Here is a 20,350-nt window from a genome sequence, read left to right on the forward strand (position 1 = left end):
GTTTATATTATTTATATGATTTAAATCCAGAGACTAATGGTGTCACCCTTAAGAACAAGTCAATAGCAATTGTGCTTATTCAAACTGAGGTGTAATATGAGTTTTGTTAGTAAAGAGTACAGAATTATATTTATTAGCATTTGGAAATAATAATAAATTATATTTATTAGCATTTGGAAAGGAGAAGGAGAATAACAAAAGCATTTTCAGCACTTTTGGACAGAGGGAGGCCTTTTTCCTTCCCAAAGAGCCCAATTAAACTGCATGTATGATGAAAGTACAACTACCTCTTAGTTAGACCACTATCAGTCTGAAGCAATGAATTTGATCATGCTTATAAGTAGACCCGTTGAAATCAATTGACTTAAGTTACTATCAAAGGAATCCTAACAACAGAAAGTCTGTCTAAGTTGTTAATTTACCCCTATTCTAAACTCTGTTCACGAGGTAATTGACTTACATCACTATAAGTGGTGGATTACTAGGTCGTGTGACTAAACTGAAAGGAGTTTGGAATAGATGTTAGTCTCTCTTTGCCCTGTCCAGCTCCTGCCACAACCCTGCCATGCCCCTGGAATGCCCCTTTTTGGGGATTTGTGTCAACATAAATTCCACCATCTTAAGTTCCACCAGCTAAGATAAGGTGAGGGACTTTCCAGCTCAGCTGGGGTGAGACACTTTTCTGGCATAGACCCAGCCGAGCCCAAATTCAACCAGGAAAGCCCAAGTTCCTTCACATCCAAACTCTCACATCCCAGTGGGGTCTTGGTTTTGGATTGTGCTGTTAGTCTGGAGCCAACACAACAATGTTCCAACACTGCTTTGAGCTGCAATAACCAAAGAAATGTCTGTCACCTTATCCTGGTTTTCACCTACCTATTTACATAATCTCTTAAGAAAAAAATTCTAAAGCTATGCACAAGAATTCATTCAGGCAACAATAAAAACAGTATAAAAATAACCATTTAATCCCCAAAATGTATGTATTTATTTAGAAAAGTATTTATATACTGCCATAAAATATACCAAGGCAATGTATACAACCAAATATAAAACATCATTTAAAATTTGAATAAATACAGATAATCCATTCAGGTGACTGACTAATGACGAATTAAAGATTACAAGAAGCAGAATCGAGATCACACCTCAGGAAAGGTATGTCTAAATAAAAAGTTTTCAACAGGAACTCAAAGATCACCTCTGTCTAATTTGTACAGGGTGGGAATTCCATAAATAAGCAAATTCCAATATACATATACTAATAGGGTAGCAACTAATGCATCACAAAAAAGGAAATGATGATAATTATTCATACAAAGATGCAGATTATGACCGAATTGCTATAATTCAAATAGAAATTGGGATGGCTCAGTTGGTAGATCATGAGACTCTTCATCTCAGGATTGTGGGTTCAAGCCCCACATTGGGCAAAAGAAATTCCTGCATTGCAGGGAGCTGGCTTCAAAGCCCTTGCTCTCGCTTCCTAGGATTCCTTATCTTTAAACCTGAAGTGGACCTAACACTCCTTCAAGTATAGGACCCCTTCAAACAGTGGATTGCTCGCTACACTGTAGGTCACATGGCCACCTATATGCCATTTTGGTCACTACTTGGTATCACCATTTCCGTATCCTGTCCCACTTAGCTTTTATACATGCCAAGATGCTGACACCAGACTTCTAATATAGAATTAATTTGTGCCCTCTTGTATCACATGGAATGGAAATGCTACTTAACCCAAGAATAAACTTAGTCTCTTAAAATTTCTTTAAAAAAAAAAAGTTCTATTGAATATCTTTCATGTTCCTTTATGCCTTTGTGCATAAATTTTGTTACAGGAGCTGATATACATTGGTTTAATCGAATTACTTCTTCAAAGATTCATTTGGGGCGATTGGATAAATGACAAATCAGGAGAACAAAGTGGGGTCTACAACAAAATATTGCAGTGTATGTCCCACCCTCTAAGGAGAGTGCTCTTGTTCAGGAATCCAGCCAACATGAAAGAGGAGGCTTGTTATACTATTCAACCCTGGGGCTGGGAGTTTCAGGAGTTGCAAAGAAGTAAAGGTCACACCCTTCCCAGGCCTATTCCCGCTGTGCCATAGAGTGGTAGGCTGCTGCTCCCAACCCAAGCATGTTATGGCTACATAGCCAAGAATGTAGTTCTTCTAGAGTGGGAAAGGGGGAATACACATCCACTAAACATCCCTGTATAATGCAAGGTTTCGCTTTTTTAGTACAGGATGAGAATTTATTAACCTCAAGACATGCATCCTCACAAAACCAAATTCACCTCTCCTCTTCAGAAGAAAGCAATGGCATGTTGGGATGGAGGCAGTGGTGACTTCCTGGTGGTTGCACTGCACCTGTGAGGTCAGAGGAGTTTGGGGTTAGCAGCAGCCCCACAGGTGCCCAGTGCCATCGCCAGGAGGATACCACTCCCTCCACCCTTATCCAAAAGCAACAGCTATCCAGGGTACTTCATATACTCTGTTAGGGCTTGAACAGGTCAATTTGCTCTCTTTCCCTGCCCTCCTTTATCCTTGACTGATATCCTAATATTCTGTCTCTCTAATGTTGTCTGCCATAGGCTTAACATATAAATTTGCACAGTGTGCCTGCATTCTGGGTTCTTTACACCCCCTTTCTCATTCTCTAGGCCCAACTGGCATTCTTTTCTAAAAGCTCACAGGTGACTCAGGTACAATTCCACATTCATCTAGAACTCAAGACACTCTAGACTAGACACTATGTCACTCTCTGCCGTGTTGTAGGGATAAAATGGGATAAACTATGTCTGTTGCCCCATGACCATTGGGAAAGAGCAGGAGTTGGGTTTCCTTTGAGAACTGTGCACAAAACATTAACCATCCCACAGAAGTAGTAAGTGGCATTTATTATTTTGTTTACAATGTCACTTGTCTTGTTTTGCTTTTTAGCACCGAAAGCATCTATCTTGATTCTCCCTCCTCTCTTAGGCTGATTACTTACATTCAAGAAAAGCCATGGTATTGAAGAAAATAAAAAAGCAGTTTTACATAAAGTTGAATTATTATGAATATGCTGTTTACTGCTGCCAAAATTGTGTTGGCTAGGCACTGCAAAAGTGAAACAATACCATCTATGAAGAAAAAGCTGATCAAGGCTTTAGAGATTGCCAAAATTGATACATTGACTGATAGCATACAAAGAGAAATGGACTATTTCATCAGTTCCAGCCCTAGATAAATGGAGTACAATACTACAGATTATGCACGGAGGGCGGGAGGAGTTCATTGGAGAGAAGTTTGTTTTTATATTTTGACATCATTTAATAAAATAAATTTTTAATAAAACAATAAAATAACATTTGCAGAACTCCACAGGTTCCCTAGAGGGCCATGCCTGACAGAGGTACTGGGAGAGGAAAGGAAGGGATCTGCAAATAAGCTTCAGCTACCTTTTCTAACAAACATTAACAAGGTTCCAAATAACGGAACATGAATGGAAGTTACCCATAGACAGTTTAGGTTGTATCCAATGAAGTCATCACACTAGCACAAGGACTTCTACTCCCTTTCCACAACCACCACAAATCTCCAGAGAGTTGGGGAACCCCTAGAACAGATTTGGTGTGTTTGTGTACATGTGTACATGGGGCACACAGGAAGAGAAAGTCTCTCTGCACAGAAAGAAGTCCTTGCACTAACAGGACTACTTCCTTGGACACAACCCTATGGTTTACATTGCTTGTCTTTATATAGTGCAATGATTTACTACATAATTTTATTACTTGTTTTTCCAGGGTTAAATTATTTTTGGAAGATTTACCTAATTGATTTCTTTTTTTATTGTTTTTGCCTTTAAAAACTATATGTGCAACTTGATTCTTTCTACACATTTCTCAGAAAAAGTTATAACCAAAAATGGAGATGTTATTTGTGTTTGAATTCTCCTAAACTCCTTTGCTGTCTATGATTCAGAAATGCCATCTGCTAGAGTTTAATTTAATAGTTTCAATACAGTGGTGCCCCGCAAGACGAATGCCTTGCAAGACGGAAAAACTCGCTAGACGAAAGGGTTTCCCGTTTTTTGAGTCGTTCCGCAAGACGAATTTCCCTATGGGCTTGCTTCGCAAGACGAAACATCTTGCGAGTTCTTGCGAGTTTGTTTCCTTTTTCTTAAAGCCGCTAAGCCGTTAATAGCCGCTAAGCCGCTAATAGCCGCTAAGCCGTTAATAGCCGTGCTTCGCAAGACGAAAAAACCGCAAGACGAAGAGACTCGCGGATTAATTTCGTCTTGCGAGGCACCACTGTACTTAGTCCTGCTTTATAAAACCAGCAGTTGTTATGAAGGGGCTGACAAAAGGGTCAAAATAGATATTTCTAGGGAAACTAACCAGAATGCAAATCTTGAAGCTATAGATTCTGCATTGTCTGTATTTTCTATTTATGAATATACAGCAATAGCTTAATTGCTGAAGGCAAGTGGAGTATGTTGGGTTTGGAGTTGTGAGCCATGTATAACTCACTAGATGGCTTTGGGAAATGACTACATCTCACCATATCATACCTCACAAGGTTGAAATGATAACCATATGATATGAAGAAAAGAGGTAACTTTGTAGAACACTTTTACTCAACCAGTAACATACCACTGACAAAGATACCCAAATCTTTAATAAACGGGAGGGGAAGCATTCCAGCATGCAGCAGAAGTGGTGGGTAAGGTGTGGCGGAGAGGTGGGGGCAGGGACATTCCTATTTTGCCTCAGGTGCTGAAATGGGATGAACAGCCCCTGATTCTTCCTATGGCAAAGCAGGTATGTGAGAATTGCAAGCGCAGGTGTAATCATAGATCTCCATCATCTTTCACAACAATGATATTAACTTTTTACAAATCCAGTGCCAGGAATGCTCTTAATCCCTCCATAATAAATAATAATAATAATAATAATAATAATAATAATTTTTATTTATACCCCGCCCTCCCCAGCCAAGGCTGGGCTCAGAGCGGCTTACAAGCAATAATAAAAACAAGTTGAATGATTACAACTTAAAAACAAAATTAAAATACAACATTAAAATATTGAAACATTAAAATATTAAAATGTAGCCTCATCGCAGGAGGAGAAGGAAAGGAAAAAAGAAAGAGAGGGAGGGAATCAAATTGGCTCCAAGTCAAAGGCCAGGCGGAACAACTCTGTCTTACAGGCCCTGCGGAAAGAAATCAGATTCTGCAGGGCCCTGGTCTCATGAGGCAGAGCGTTCCACCAGGTCGGAGCCAGAGTTGAAAAGGCCCTGGCTCTGGTTGAAGCCAATCTAACTTCCTTAGGGCCTGGGACCACTAGGGTGTTGCTATTTATGGACCTTGAGGCTCTCTGTGGGGCATACCAGGAGAGGCGGTCCCGTAGGTACGAGGGTCCTAGGCCATGAAGGCCTTTAAAGGTCAAAAGTAGCACCTTAAATCTGACCCTGTACTCTACCAGGAGCCAGTGCAGTTTGAAAAGCACTGGGTGAATATGCTCCCATGGCAGAGACCCCGTGAGGAGCCTCGCTGCAGCATTCTGCACCCTCTGGAGTTTCTGGGTCAGCTTCAAGGGCAGCCCCGCGTAGAGCGAATTACAGTAGTCAAGCCTGGAGATGACCGTCGCATGGATCACTGTGGCCAGGTCGGGGCGGGAAAGGTAAGGAACCAATTGCTTGATGTGGCGAAGGTGGAAAAATGTCTCCTTGGCTGTTGCTGTAACTTGCGCCTCCATGGAAAGGGAGGTGTCAAGGATTACACCCAAACTCTTAACGGAAGGCAATGGCACTAATTGGGCCCCCGCAAGAGAAGGGAGTTGGTCTCTCATCCCCATGCTATCACGACCCAGCCATAGGACCTCTGTCTTCGAAGGATTTAGTTAGTGATAGTGATATCAATGATGATTTCTGTAGTGACATAGCCTTTTCAGACTCCTGGTAACTAGAATGTAGTTAGACCTTTGGATAACGCAGTTTCTCATTTAAATGGATCTTATGCTGAATTGTTGTGCATCCAGGAAACTGTGTTTTCAAAACCTTAAATTTTAAATCTAGTCTTGAACTAGGAAGCATAATTTAAGGGAGAGTTAATCCTTAGAAAAGTGTGCATACATTCCTAAAATATTGCCCCACTAATCACAGAGCTCTGCAGGAGGGGGCCTCCTACAAATACCATCTCACCTGAAAGTCTGTTACATAAAACATAGGAATAAACCCTTTAGTGTGGCAAAACCTATCCTTTGGAACTCCCTCTCATTACATATCAGGCAGGTGCCATATCTCTTTTTGGTGCCTATTTCAACAAGCCTTTATCTTAGTCTGCATCTATAAAGGTAAAGGTAAAGGTACCCCTGCCCGTACGGGCCAGTCTTGACAGACTCTAGGGTTGTGCGCCCATCCCACTTAAGAGGCCGGGGGCCAGCGCTGTCCGGAGACACTTCTAGGTCACGTGGCCAGCGTGACATCGCTGCTCTGGCGAGCCAGAGCCGCACACGGAAATGCTGTTTACCTTCCCGCTAGTAAGCGGTCCCTATTTATCTACTTGCACCCGAAGGTGCTTTCGAACTGCTAGGTTGGCAGGCGCTGGGACCGAACAACGAGAGCACACCCCGCCGCGGGGATTCGAACCGCCGACCTTTCGATCGGCAAGCCCTAGGCGCTGAGGCTTTTACCCACAGCGCCACCCGCGTCCCCCCAGTCTGCATCTATACTGGATTTTAAATGGCTTTTCTATGAGTTTTTATTGTTGATATTTCTTATTGTAAAGTCAGTGTGGGACGTTTCATGGGACTGCCTCAGCAGAGAGGTCTACATGCAATAAATGAAATCAATACTATCTATGTACATGTGTACAGTAGGATAAGACAGCACTCTCCAAACAATGGGGGCATCCAACGAAGTGAAAACAAAATTTCTAATGCTCATTTCTTTTATATTATCTAGGTCACCGCCTAACTAGAAAATATGGAGTATGAAGATATTATATGGAGAGAAAATATGGCAGGTGAGAAAAGCATTTCCCTTACCACTGATTAGAACATTTAGGTGAGTATGCAAATGTTACCTTGCCCTGTCACAGGCTGCCTTTCTGCTCTAGCAGTGTCTCGTGAAAGGTGTCATCAGAGAAGAAGCCAGCAAGACAGCATCTAGTAGGTCTATTAAAAACAAAGACAGAAAATAAGTTGAATAATTGTGAAATAATAGCAATCACGGGTTAATGGTTTAATCTACATGACTGCTTGACTAGCTGAACCTTTGGTCTGGTCATCTAGATCTTCTTTTGTTCTTATTTTAATGGGAGAGTGTAAGGTGTGCATTAAAGTGCTAAATTGTGGCTTGATCATCCTCTAGTAGCAGATGTCTTTTAAAAGTTGTTATCGTATGGAAATGGTCATCTGTTTCCACCTTTACTCTCTTGAAGTCTTAATGGAACTCTCTCCACAATGAATTAATGTAGCTCCCTTGTAGAATTCAGGCACTTACTCCCCAATATGGATCATTTTATTCCTTTTGTCAAAAAAATACCATTTAGTCTAAAGCAGTCTATATATCTTGCACGAGTTTTATTTTCATTTACAAAGTAAACAAGTCAAAAATAAATTCTTGCATGCAGAAAGACACAGAAGTAGCTCATATATTTTGTAAGTTGGTGGTTGGTTTCTCAGACAGATCCTAAATGTAATATGTACACCGTTTTATTCTTGTGCTTTCACTGAATGTTGTTAAACTGTCCAGCCTACAAGTCGGAACTATATGACATTGCAAAAGCTGTACTGTTTTTAGATGCCGAGCACTCTGTGATGTCTTCCATCTGGAGAGGAATACAGGATTAAAATAAACATCAAATTGTGGAGATCACAAGGGGCAATTTGTCAGCAGGAAAAGGTAGAGAGGGATCAGTTACCACAGTGTATTGCTACAGTGCCAGCAATGCAGCATCTTTTAGAGTTCATGGAGACAGTGCGCCTGACTAATGATCTTATTAGAGCACTACATAGTCAAAGAAAACAGGGCCTTAAGAAAAGATGGAGCAGAGAAAACATTGCAGGAAGTGTAAAATTCTTATAGCAGAAATAATGTCTTGCTGCTATAATACATACACACTGCAATATCTAGAAGAGCTCAAAGGAGTGGTCAGCAGAATGTGTGTTTGTGAAGATCCATGACAGGTCAACAAATCTCTTTCTAAGGAAGTAATTATTCTTACAGAATGTCAACCCTTGCAAGGCAGAAACAGGACAGGTGCTGACATTCTCCAAAAATGCCATTTTAAATTCATCCATGTCTAACACTCTGGGGAGTATAATTCACCCTTATGAAATATCAGCCTGAGGTTGTGAGTGTCTTCTTTGGTTTAGGAATATTTCCACTGACCACGTCTGAAGAAAGGAAGGTGAGAAAAGGATGATAAATAGTCTCCAGTCTTACACAGTCCTCTGCCTCTGGCCACAGCTTCTCAAATAAAGGAAAAGGAAGAGTTCACATTGGTGATTGTAGGTTCAGGGGTATACTTGGAAATTATTCAGAACACAGTACGGCAGTACTGCAGCACAGCACTATAGTAACTCTGGAGATCTGTGCAGCTATTTAACCCATGCATAAGCTCCTAACAGGCTGAGGATACCATGCACAGCCCTGTGGTAGCATTCGTAGAAGTGCCAAGACAAGAGAGACCTTTTCCAGTTAGTACACTAAACTGTGGATTGGCATCCAATTGCCTTGTAAAGGGTTCTGTTATGCCCTGCTAATTTGTCAAGATCAGATCAATAGTCTCTATATTAAAATGTGTTTATTCGTTCGTAGAAGTTACTTCTTCATATTTGGCTATGTTTTTAATACAGTAAAAAAAACTGCATAAAGGTACTTCAAACAAAAGTAAATTCACAGAGAAGATATAATCTTACAACTGTTATTATATCATCTAGTAGCTTTTATGATTTCAATTAACTAGTAGCTTGTTCCAAGAACATTTAAATACTTACGATTTGATAACTATGGTTAATCTTCATTCAACCTAAGATTACGCAGAGTAATTACATGTAAACAGGAAAATGAATTGAATAATACTCCCTGTTCCACTGTCGGACACTATATTGTGTATTGTACAGTATATACAATTAGCGTTATATTGCTAAGCTAAAAATATTGGTGAAGATCTAAAAATGACTAACACTGCCTTTTTTAAATTAATGTCTTATTAGTTGGGTGAAGTACACTGACAAAGAATAATTTATGCTTATTCAAACTGCTCTCGACATCTTCAGGTGTTTCCAAATGAGCTCACAGAAGAGTGATTAAATGCATCTGATAACAAGCCACACATTGCTGAAATTACTTACCGCCTCATTTTATGATTAATTAAACATGTAGATTAAAGTTGCAAAAGAATTTAGATTAATGAGCAAGTTAAGTCTTGCTGATATAAGTGAATTGGGAATTGGATGCTCTGTGGAACTTTATAAACATGCATTTTATAATGAGTAAGACAAGGCTACATGTTGAATCCTGGCCACAAGGGCCTTTGACGATGCAGTCTTTTTTAACATGGTTTGACAGCTTTCAAATAACATTCTACTATAGGCTTTAAACTTTGTGCATTGCTGTAAAACATGAGACTACATAACTCATGTATTAGGAGTACAATTATTTCCAAGCTCTCCAAGGTAATGACCCCCTGTAGCAGCAGCTGTTCAGAAAAATTACAGGCTCAATTGTTATTTTAATCAGAGAGAGTTTAGTTGTTAAAAGCAGTTATGCAACTTGTAAAATTATATGACACCTCATCAGTGCTTTCTCTGCAGCATCCTTTAGCCAAAAAGAAAAAAGAAAAGAAAAGAAAAATATAAAGCACCACAGCTTGGGCTTATTAGTAAAGCTTGGTACTCGGTCATTCATAAAAAATTCAAAGCCATTTATTAGTGTGGTTTCCGTGCAAGGCAAGGTAATGTTTAAATTTACGATGACTCTTATCAGCTCCATGAGTGTTTCAAAATATCTGCTGGGTTTGCGGAACATCCAATTTTTCTCTTTTAAGACCAGGTTTTCCTAATCCAAGTAGCTTAGTCAGTGTCAGAAAGCCAAGATGGACTTTATGGTTTTGCAGGGGAGAAACAACTCAGATTATTCACAGGAACCTAGCACACCACGTATAGCAATTCAGAAAAAAAGAAGATGGAAAGCATAACCTGATAGTTAACATGGTACACTTGCCATACAATCTCCCATTTGTTACTGTATCTTGAGCTGATACCATACAATGGACACTGGCACTTAGGATGGATCTGTAAATCACAAGCCTGAGTAGCCCCAGACCTTTCAAATAGATCTGTCATGTAAGTTTCTGTACTAGGCTGTATGTTGTTCAGTAACAGCTTACTTGTACTCTAGAAAAGAAGGGGAAATTTATGTTTTCAAACACAGCTAACCAAGAGTTTGTCACAAAACAGGCCATGTGGACATAATTATCAAGTACATGCTACGCTGACAGTGGCAAGTATCAAGTTATTTTAACAGCAGGCCTGGCAGCTTCAGTACTTTATAATCATTTGTTTATATAAGACGAAATACAAATATATACTTTGCCTCCAGACGCTTCAGTTGTGATGCTGAATATGGGTTAGATCCAGAATTGCTCTTCCACAGATCTTAAAAGGAAAGTGGCTCAGTAAAATGATCAAGTGATAGTCTAATAAATTTATAGGGTTGGATCTAATTAGCAGAACCCCACTCATTGGATGCTCCTGTTGGAAGAAGCAGGGAAGCAATTTTCACTAATTCTTCCTTGCCCCTGCAACCTTCGCATCACCTTCCATGCTGATTCAGAACATCCACTAACCCTTGGAAGCAGCTTTTCAGGGGCCACAGGGCAGAAAGGAGAACTGGCAAAAATCACCCGTCTCCTTACAACAGAAGCATCATGATAGCAGAGTTTTGCTGAAGGAAACTCTGAATCCAATCCTGCTTAGAAGTTGAGGATAAAACATTTTACTAGGTCACTTTCCTTTAACATATAGTTAACACTAAGGAGATATTTTTATTCGTTCATATTTTTAAGTATATGCCTCTTTTAAATAATGCCAGAACTGTCTTCTCAAATGACTGCTTTGCTAAGACCTGGAAATTATCTTAGCAAATGTTTTAGGTGTCAATTTCCATATTATGGTTTCATATAAAAATGTCTTCCCTCCTTTAACCAAGCTTGGCTGTATCATTCCAGGAGAATAATTGTGTTTGGGTATTTTTTCATCCAAACATTGACTTCAAGGCACATTTTTCAGGCGGGAGAAACCATGCCGGTATGCCATTCTGATGTTACAGGACAGAATATTCTCATATACAACTATAGAACCGTGTGTGCAAAAATATAAACTTATGAATCAGCTTTTAAACTCTGCTGATTATTTAATCAACTCTCTTTCCTAAAACATCTCCTTCCCACCCTGGGGCAGTATACTTCATGAATCTCCTCCTGACTTCCAGATATAAGAAGAAGAGAGAGAAGAAGCTGTCCTTCAATTGCCTTCAGATGTTCTAAAGAAGTAGTCAATGAGGAAACACAAGTGAGATGTGCTTCCAATATAATGCTCGAAATGGAGCTTGTATGGTGGGTGAGATACGCAAACTCTGGGCGTGGTAACAATTGTACTGCATCACAGTGTTGTGAAAAGGAAGGGTCTGCAATCAGAACAACCGTTTGATTTAGTTCAGATGCTGGTACTTGATTTTATATTCAGGTTGAACTTACTGTTTGTCATTCTGATTGTTTTTTAAGGATTGATAACTTTGGTAGAAATGCAATCAAAATTGCCAGGTCTGAATTCTCGCTCTTTGGAATTCTGCTGTGTAACACTGTGCTTATCCCGTTAATCAACCAATCAACCAGTCAATTAATTAATTAATTAATTAAATTAATATACCACCCTTTATCTGAACATCCCAGAACAGTTTACAATATAAAAACACAAAAATATATAGCATATTAACAAACAAAAACAATACCCCCACACTCCCTGCTTTAGAGGAATGAAAGAAAACAGGATTATTTTGCAGATAACAAAACAGCCCATCAAATGGACCTTTCTCTTAATCTTGTTTTACTGATGGGGGACTAAAAATGTTCACCCATTTTGAGCAAGGGCAGGAAATTTTGCTCTTACTTTGACTTTCTCCCCCTTAGGTCCACATGCTACTTACATTATCCCTGGTGGAATTGCTTTGGGAGGAGGTCCCTGATAATGCCGATAAATTTGCAAAACAGGGAAAGAAACAGGTGCAAATGTGGAGGAAAGCATGAAAAAGGGTTGAGGGATTTCAAAACTTTTATCATGCCCAAACCACCTCCGGCCTCTCTCTCTCTCTCTCTCTCTCTCTCTCTCTCTCTCTCTCTCACACACACACACACACACACACCTACCTCAGTTTTGGGAGAAAAAAACCCTAATAATTTTTTATGTTCAGGAGGAGAGCAAAGGAAAGCTGACCTGCGTGCTTACCACACCAATATCTCCTTTCTTCTGGGAAGCTAGCACATGAGGCAGAAACTATATTGCCTTGTGTTCTCCTTGATTGAAAAGTTTATGCATGCAGGGAGATTTTTAAGATGGAAGAGAACTGAAAATCTTCTGTGTGAATATTGAGAAAATATAGTTTTATTCCTGTATAGCTAAAGTTACTATGATTCATATTGAGTCATTTTTAAAAAAATATAGTTCTATGAAGGTTCAGCATCTATGGTGATTTGATAGGACTGTGCATCTCAAAAGGTATCATACAACCAGAACAGGTATTTCCTAAATGTCCTATGTGGGTCATTTAAATACTCTAACCATTTGGCGAGATAAGGAATCATTCTGGCTTCTCCGCATGCTATTTATGAATGACCAATAGAAGAAATATGTATTTCCTGTCACACTTCCACTTGGTTATTATTTACAAAAAAAATGCATTGTTTCCTGTTAACTGAACATATGACTGCAATGTAATTCATTCCCACCTTCCTTCCATGCTTATCCTACATTCTTGGAATTCTGTCTGAAGGAGTTATTAAAAATAGTACAAGAGAGAAATAAAGTCCAATACAGACAAATAACATAGCCAAAATAATGGTCCAATTAATCAACAAAATTATGACATCTCCCAACTCTGTTGCCCTTTCAGCAGAGAACAGCACTGAATGCCTAAAAAGGCCCTGCAAGACTTGCAAGTTATTTTAAAGGAATGGCATAAAAATTACTGTCCGGAGAGCTGCCTGGGAAAAAACACATGCAATAAAGCAGCATAACAGAAATGAACAAATTTTTCCAGTTAGCAAAATTATTATTTTAAGAGTGGTCTATTTTCAATTATTTGCCAGCTACATAGCAATTTAGTTAAGAAAGAAAGAAACCATTAACATAAAAAAGGAAACTGCACCAAGAACTGTAACAACAGTCTTATTCTGGAGATTGGCCAATGGAAAATATTGTTAATTGGCATGTTTCTTTCCTCTCAGAAAGCTTTATAGAAATCCCTCTCCTACAAGAGGACATATTTCTGCAGATGGATAAGGGGACAGTTTATAAACTATCAGGCGATTACAAGGAAAGAAGGATCAGCATTTAGCCAGTCTTCAAGGGGATAGTTTTAAACACGTTAAAATGGAATTACATGAAATACAACTTTTATTTTCCATCATTTATATAGGGAGATTCATGTACAAATGTACAATCAAAGCAATTATTAACAAGAACAGTAAGAGGTTGTGCTACTGTCCCACTTAATCAAAGGCTCAAAATACGATTGCCCTGGAGTAAGTATGCACAGGTTGCCTTAATAAATCTATTTATTGCATAGATGTTATGTTAGCAGCCTCATACCTAGCATTCTAAGAAACCAAAAAAATCTGTGAAGCTTTAAAATCAGTGGTTAAAATTGGTGCAGTTTTGAAAGGTTCAGTCTGCCATCATGTCCAGCAATATCCTAACAGAGATGAAAACCTGCTGCTTGATGTCAGGAACCATCACGAAAATATTGGCTGAAATATCTTAAGGGATGTACAAATGTATAACAAACAAACTTTGTAAAATATATGTTATTTATAAAATAAATAAATTCCAAGCCTTCAAATAATTCATTCTTGAGATTTGTCATTTATCTCAGTTGGGTTACTACGTAAGAGTTCTTGGAACTGCAATGCTTCTGGGATAGCTGCCCTTTGCCTTTCAGGAAAAAATGGGTGTCATTATTTATCTTTCTTTTTTTAATAATCTTTTAAAGTACATAAAGATATTCCATTTAAAATATTATAGATCAACATAATTTTAGAATTGTGCCAAGCAATCTAAAATAGAAACAAAATGTGACGGCATGAAATTCTATACTGTACCATTCATGAGACTCATATGTAATATGACTAAACAATAGGTCTGGTCACTTATTCACAACTTATTTAACTATTCCTAATGCTATTTCAAATACAATCAATGTCCATCTCATGAGAGAACTAACAATTTGGCCCTTGGCATTCACCTTCCATCATAAATAATGTATAGCTGGAGTACTCAAGATGCAGAGATGTATTTTCCATCTCACTGCCTTCTGATAGGCTATAGCAACTAGATGGTACATGCTCTGTGTGCAATAGATCCCAGGTTCTATCCATAGCATCCCTAGGCATGGCTGGGAAAGACTCCTATTAGTAATGATACTGAGCCACTGCCAGTCAGTGCAGGTAATGCTGCATTACATGGAGCAATGGTCTGACTCAGTATAAAGCTGCTTCCCAAGTTCCTAAATAAAGGAATCCAAAATGGGGCTGTGGAAATGAAGGCACAGGACTTTTCAGATAGCAATTGGCTTAATTCTCGATGCCTGGGGTCACTGGGGCAGGGGAAAGTGTGTCATTGTCCCCATAGGAATTCCTGCCATTTTGATGATTCTAGGCCCCAAGGCACCTTACAATCAGATTTTTAAACCATCAGTCATAACCAATCAATGAAACAAGACTAAGAGAGAGAAAATAAAAACATCATCAAAAACATCCTATTTCTCAGTGCTACTGATAAAAATTAAAGGCTGGCAAAGATTTTTATTCACCTAGGCAGATTATGAAGGCTTTCAGTAGCTTCTGAGACACCAGTAAAGTAGGAATCCAACAAACATACCAGTCCCCAAGTTACCCAGACTTTTCAATGACAAGAGAAGCACTATGAATTGTACTTGGGACGCCTCCAGACTGCCACTATTTTGCAAGAGGGGTTCAAGTATATACTGTAAATTTAGATTTGTGCAATTAAAGTGTATTAAAGCTTTCTACTGCCATAGCGCAACAAATGCACTTTAAGATGTAGAAACACCCTGCAAGCAAATCAGTTCAATAAATAAGAACGAATTAAAATCCCAGTTAGAAAATGCATTAAAAAGTATGGAATGAACTAATGGGAGGATGTATAAACAACTCACAAGCAAATCAGGATAAACTGCCACAGTATTTTGAACTGGATACATTCTCTGAATGCTATTCATAGGTCATATATAACACTAGTGCAACTTAGAGGTTATTATAGCATGTAAAACTGTAGCAAGATCAGCCTGTTTCAGGAAGTAGAAAAACACTAGTCTTCCAACACTACCTCTAGAATCAATGAGCAAGGTAAGAACAGAACCACTGGAGCATGGAAACAAGGATATGATGGTCAATGATATTAAAAACACTCCATTGTTTCTTTTGCAGCTAAGATTGTTCATCAAGACAGCCAAACCTGTACAATTTCAGTTCCAAAAACCAGACTGAAATGGATCCAGATAATCTTTCTTTATTTGGGGATGTCTGGAGTTGGGCTACCAATGTTCATTCAAGCACTAAAAGGGAAGGTTACAAATGGGACAATATTTGGAAAAATCAGTAGAGTCCAGGGGACGCTTCTTAAGGCGTAGCTTTGACAGCTGCCTCCTTCAAGGCAGCTCTGACCACCCCCTCTCCCAAAGAAGAACTGACCACCTCTTGGGCCCAGCTGGTCACTCCCTTTAGCCAAGAAGAACAAAAGTTGAGTACACAAGTGGTACACCACATTTCTCCAACATCCTATCCATTCCTCAGACCACAACAACTGAAAATCATCCAAGCAAAAGTACACGGAGGAGCAAAGAACTGTACTGAAACAAACTAGCATCCAAGTTGGAGCAGATGCAAGCAATTTTATCTGCCAAATGCTGTGTAAATATATCACAATGGGCTACCAAGGGTTCCAGCAAACTGTTCTAGAAATGCAAATGAAGAAAGCTCTGCTGGATGGCAATGAGCAGATGCAATGGTGGTATAAAAATAGTCCCTCTTTGCTGCCATCGTCACCATGAAATAGGCTCTAAAATTGCACTGTATCCTCTGTCTTGTAATGCTCACTGAGCTGTTTGTCATGTGTGTTCTACCCATCATTCCTGTGGTTCGGAAGCATCGCTGCCTTCAACTGTCCCTAGAAATAAAAACCCACAGAACCACAACATCTAACCTGAGACCTCACCTCCTCCACCAGTGTACATAAGAAGCCTGAGAAGATCTCCAGTCCATCTCATCTGCACAACACTAAGTTTAAACAGTTGTTCATATGCACAACACTAAGTTTAAACTGTTGAAAATGCAATTCTTTCCCTGAAGAGGGAATGGAATTCTGTCAGAAGACAGCAGACATTAAGAACCACAGATCCAGATGTCAAATTTGGCCTTCTGACCCTTTCTATTTGGGCTTTGGGACTCTCCCCAGGCTATGTCCTCCTGCTGTTATTCCCCTTCACCATGTGACACACCTCACTGGCCCTGCTCTGTGCTCTCCTCAAGTGTTTTAGCCAGGTTGAAATATGTCTTTTGAACTGTGATAATGCTTCTTGGTAGCATGGATGGAAGATAGAGGGGTAGGGGGTATGTGGGGGTGTAGAGCAGCTTCAATGTACCCTACCACGCAAAAAAGAGGAGTCACATCTGTTGTGCTTCCTATTTCTGACCCTAGCTGCACCCACAAGTGAATGTGGCCCTCTGGCTGAAAAAGGTTATCCACTGCTAGCATGCGGCAATTTTGCCCCACTTCCACCCCACCCCAAATCATTGAAACAGTACTGATGCTACATAAGGAACTTGGAAGGACACAACAGAAAGGCCAATGTTACCTGTCTCATCAATTTTATTATTTGAATAAAACAATCCATTTTAATGTGGTTGGTTTTCTATGTGGGGAAAAAAGCATGTGGTATGTTGGAGGACATTGTTGCAGTGACAGCAAAATTTGCCCTTAAAGTCCATAGGACACAAGGCTAGCTACCACAAAGATCCCACTGCCACAATGAAAGACATTTTGCTTGTTTACTATACCTATCACCGATCCAACAGCATGGCAAAGCTGCTTAAACATGAAACTCATTTGTGCAACAAAAGAAGGCTACACTTCAGATTACACGCACATTAGGAAGTTGTGTTATTATAAGTACTAAAATCACTTATCTGACCTTTCTCTCATCCAGTTTCCAAATCTGTCTAATTCAAATAATAAAAGAATAACAAGCAGATAGCAACTCAAAATCAACAACTGAAAATAAGATCATTTTGATATACATCACCCACAATGCCAGCAAGATCTACATATTCAGCATTAAACAAGAATATATTCCTGTCAAACAAACAAGCACAGGGTGTTCCTGTTAACATAGGACTGACACATGGGGCTGTCCACATTCCACTCTTGATGTGACTGGGCTTCAGGGTACCTCAGTGCCAATCCGGCAATCTGCATAAACATGAGACTTCGTTTAGATGGTAGAGGTTACATCATAAGCACAGATTTACCTTGGCCTGAAAAAACCCCCATTACAAAACCAGGAGCCAGCTGCCAAACTATTGTCTTTCTAGCCTGCCATAGGCTAAATGCAAACAGAAATAAAAATATGAACCATATACTATGAATAACTTTCATTATTCTGCTTAATTCATTTGTACAAATGCATAAAACTGGTGGATTTTGCATGTGGGGCATCATAACTGTTAGATGATGTATATGGCACCCTGCTGTTCTCAGCCATGGGAAATTGCTACTAGGTTTTGTTTTTCTTTTCAGACAACTGTTGGAAGTTTATGCCAGCCTTCACCAATCTGATACCCTCCAGATGTTTAACTACAACTCCCATCAGCCACAGAGACAGCTATGAGAGATATAGTCCAAAACATCTGGAGGAAATCCGGTTGGCAAAGGCTGCTTTAAGCACAGGAGGAATAAGTAAAGTAATGTAAAGATGCACCTAGAATACCTTGTATCTCTCAATTTAAGTATTCTAAGCAAGCAGCCAGCAACAGATATTTCTGGTAGCCCAGGCCACTAAGCATTTCTCACTAGGTAGAATATTAGTTATTTTAGTTAGTTTACTTTCCTTTTTATTTGATGGATTCTGTCACCACTTCTGCCAGGTCAGTCAATCACCTGGTCTCATTATTCAGCCTTAACTGTATCAAGAGGATATAAAGGAAACTTGAGTGTAATAAGCATGATTGTTGATCTGATAAACATCAAACTGAAGGGTCACTAGCACACACAAGCCTATGGGATAGCCATCCCATCCTGCTAAATAATTTTTTAAAAAAACCTGCCACAAACACCACACCCATTTATGTAATTACATAAATGCTACACAACTGCATGTGGCATGGTGGGGGGGGGGCAACTATTTGAGGAAAACCATCCCCTCCCTTTTCACATATCTTTGGAACTTGGCCAATATTATTTTGTGTGTATCTTGTTGAATTTATGTGCGTGGCTGCCCCTCCTTGTACTGTACCATCTCTCCTAGTCTTGATATATTCTCCTTGTTTGCTACTCATCCTGCAGCAAAGCTCTTGCCTCCCAAGAATGAGAGAGAGATTAAATGTGGCAGAAGGCCAATTCTTAGGCTAAATCCTTTCAAAGGGGAGGAAACTGCTTGAGCTTGTCCACTGGACCTGAAAAGTCATAGGAGAGCAAAGGCATGTCGGGGGAGGAGGGGAGAGAGGAGAAAGTCGAAAGTTTCTTGCCTGCAGATTCATCACAACTGCTCTAATTCATTATTCAGCACTTTCACTAGAGCTTGCTCAAGAACAGAATAGCTATTTGTCTCTTCCATCTAATATGTCCCTAAAACCTTTTTAAACACTTCCTTGTTAATATAATGGCAGACTGGAGTTTCCTGAGAAAATGTTCACTTGTCTAGAGTCTCTATCTCTCAGACACTCAAGACTTTATTCTTCTTTAGCCTACAGGCCACTCTTTTCCCCCTCTGAAGATGATGGAGAGGCACTCCACAAACTGCACAGGCAATAGGTTGCTGCTAGCAGAAATTGAACAAACACTTCCCTTGTTTTTTCAGTGGTTACTGGATAAATGCTGATATTCTCACAAAGGTGATTTTAATCTACGAAGTCATTGCTGGCACTCTCAGAAGAAAAAAAGACAATTAAGCACTCATTTGTACAATGATAGCACTCATAATACCATTTAAATTTTAATAAATTTCATAAGGCTAAGCCTCAGTAACAAAAGCCAGCTAAGCAGCAAAAGGTCTGTTATGTCAGAATAGGTAACCTTGTCTATCAAAGTGTCATTGTAGCTAAGAAGAGGCATGGGAAAGCAGTGGTCTCACCCTTGGGAAATTGGCAGACTTATTTATTCAGTTTCAACCTGAACTTTTCTTAGGAGTGGAAATCTTATATTTAAAAAATAAAACTGTCTCAAAAATCTTATTGTCTTCCTAGACAAGAACAATAAAGAGTTTCAAAAGGCTTCTGAACCAATAACAATAGTAGTAGTAGTAGTAGTAGTAGTAGTAGTTAATTTTCTTTTAATACCTAACTTGGATAGTCCTTACCTATCAGTTTGGAAGTGCAATAGTGCCTTTCAAAAATATGGTACTAGTTTTTCTGTGCTCAGGGGAAGTATTTATATTAAAATACAACTTTTTAATTAAAAAAAGCCCAGGGTGACAAGTACCTTTCATTTCCAGGACTACCAGAATATTAGACATGTCCATTCAAGTGGGAGTAGGGACAGGGAATTGGCTAGCTTGAGCCCATTGAGGTTCATGGTAAGGGAATCAGGTATAACAAGTGGGTATGCACTGCATTAAACACCCCCTTCCCATGGTAGGGAGCTTTTCAGGAGGGAGGAAAGAAAAGGGGTACATTTTCCCTTTCTCAAGAAAATTTTGCATATATAGCAATAAATCACTCAGGTTCGGGATGGGCAGTCAGTCTCAAGCCCAAGTCTTTGAATGTTTTATATTGTGCAGCAGCAGAAGGTTTTAGAAGTAAAGGAAAGAAGTACAAGGAAACAGCAGTACAAGGATCCTATTCC

At 39.4% G+C, this 20,350-nt stretch overlaps 1 protein-coding gene across 8 annotated transcripts in view; it reads right to left on the reverse strand.

The window, feature by feature from the left end:
* The window catches only part of SOX6 (SRY-box transcription factor 6), a 459,717-nt gene that overhangs the window by 333,565 nt on the left and 105,802 nt on the right, over positions 1-20,350 (reverse strand). For 7 of the 8 annotated variants that reach the window (XM_077930886.1, XM_077930879.1, XM_077930884.1 and 4 more), the window contains one exon: positions 7,075-7,165. The exons of the other annotated variant lie outside the window; for it this stretch is intronic. The gene's annotated coding sequence lies outside the window, so the exon portion shown is untranslated. The remainder of the gene's footprint in view (positions 1-7,074; positions 7,166-20,350) is intronic. 8 annotated transcript variants of the gene reach the window in all.

Source organism: Podarcis muralis, chromosome 1, assembly GCF_964188315.1.
Source record: "Podarcis muralis chromosome 1, rPodMur119.hap1.1, whole genome shotgun sequence".
NCBI lineage: Eukaryota > Metazoa > Chordata > Lepidosauria > Squamata > Lacertidae > Podarcis > Podarcis muralis.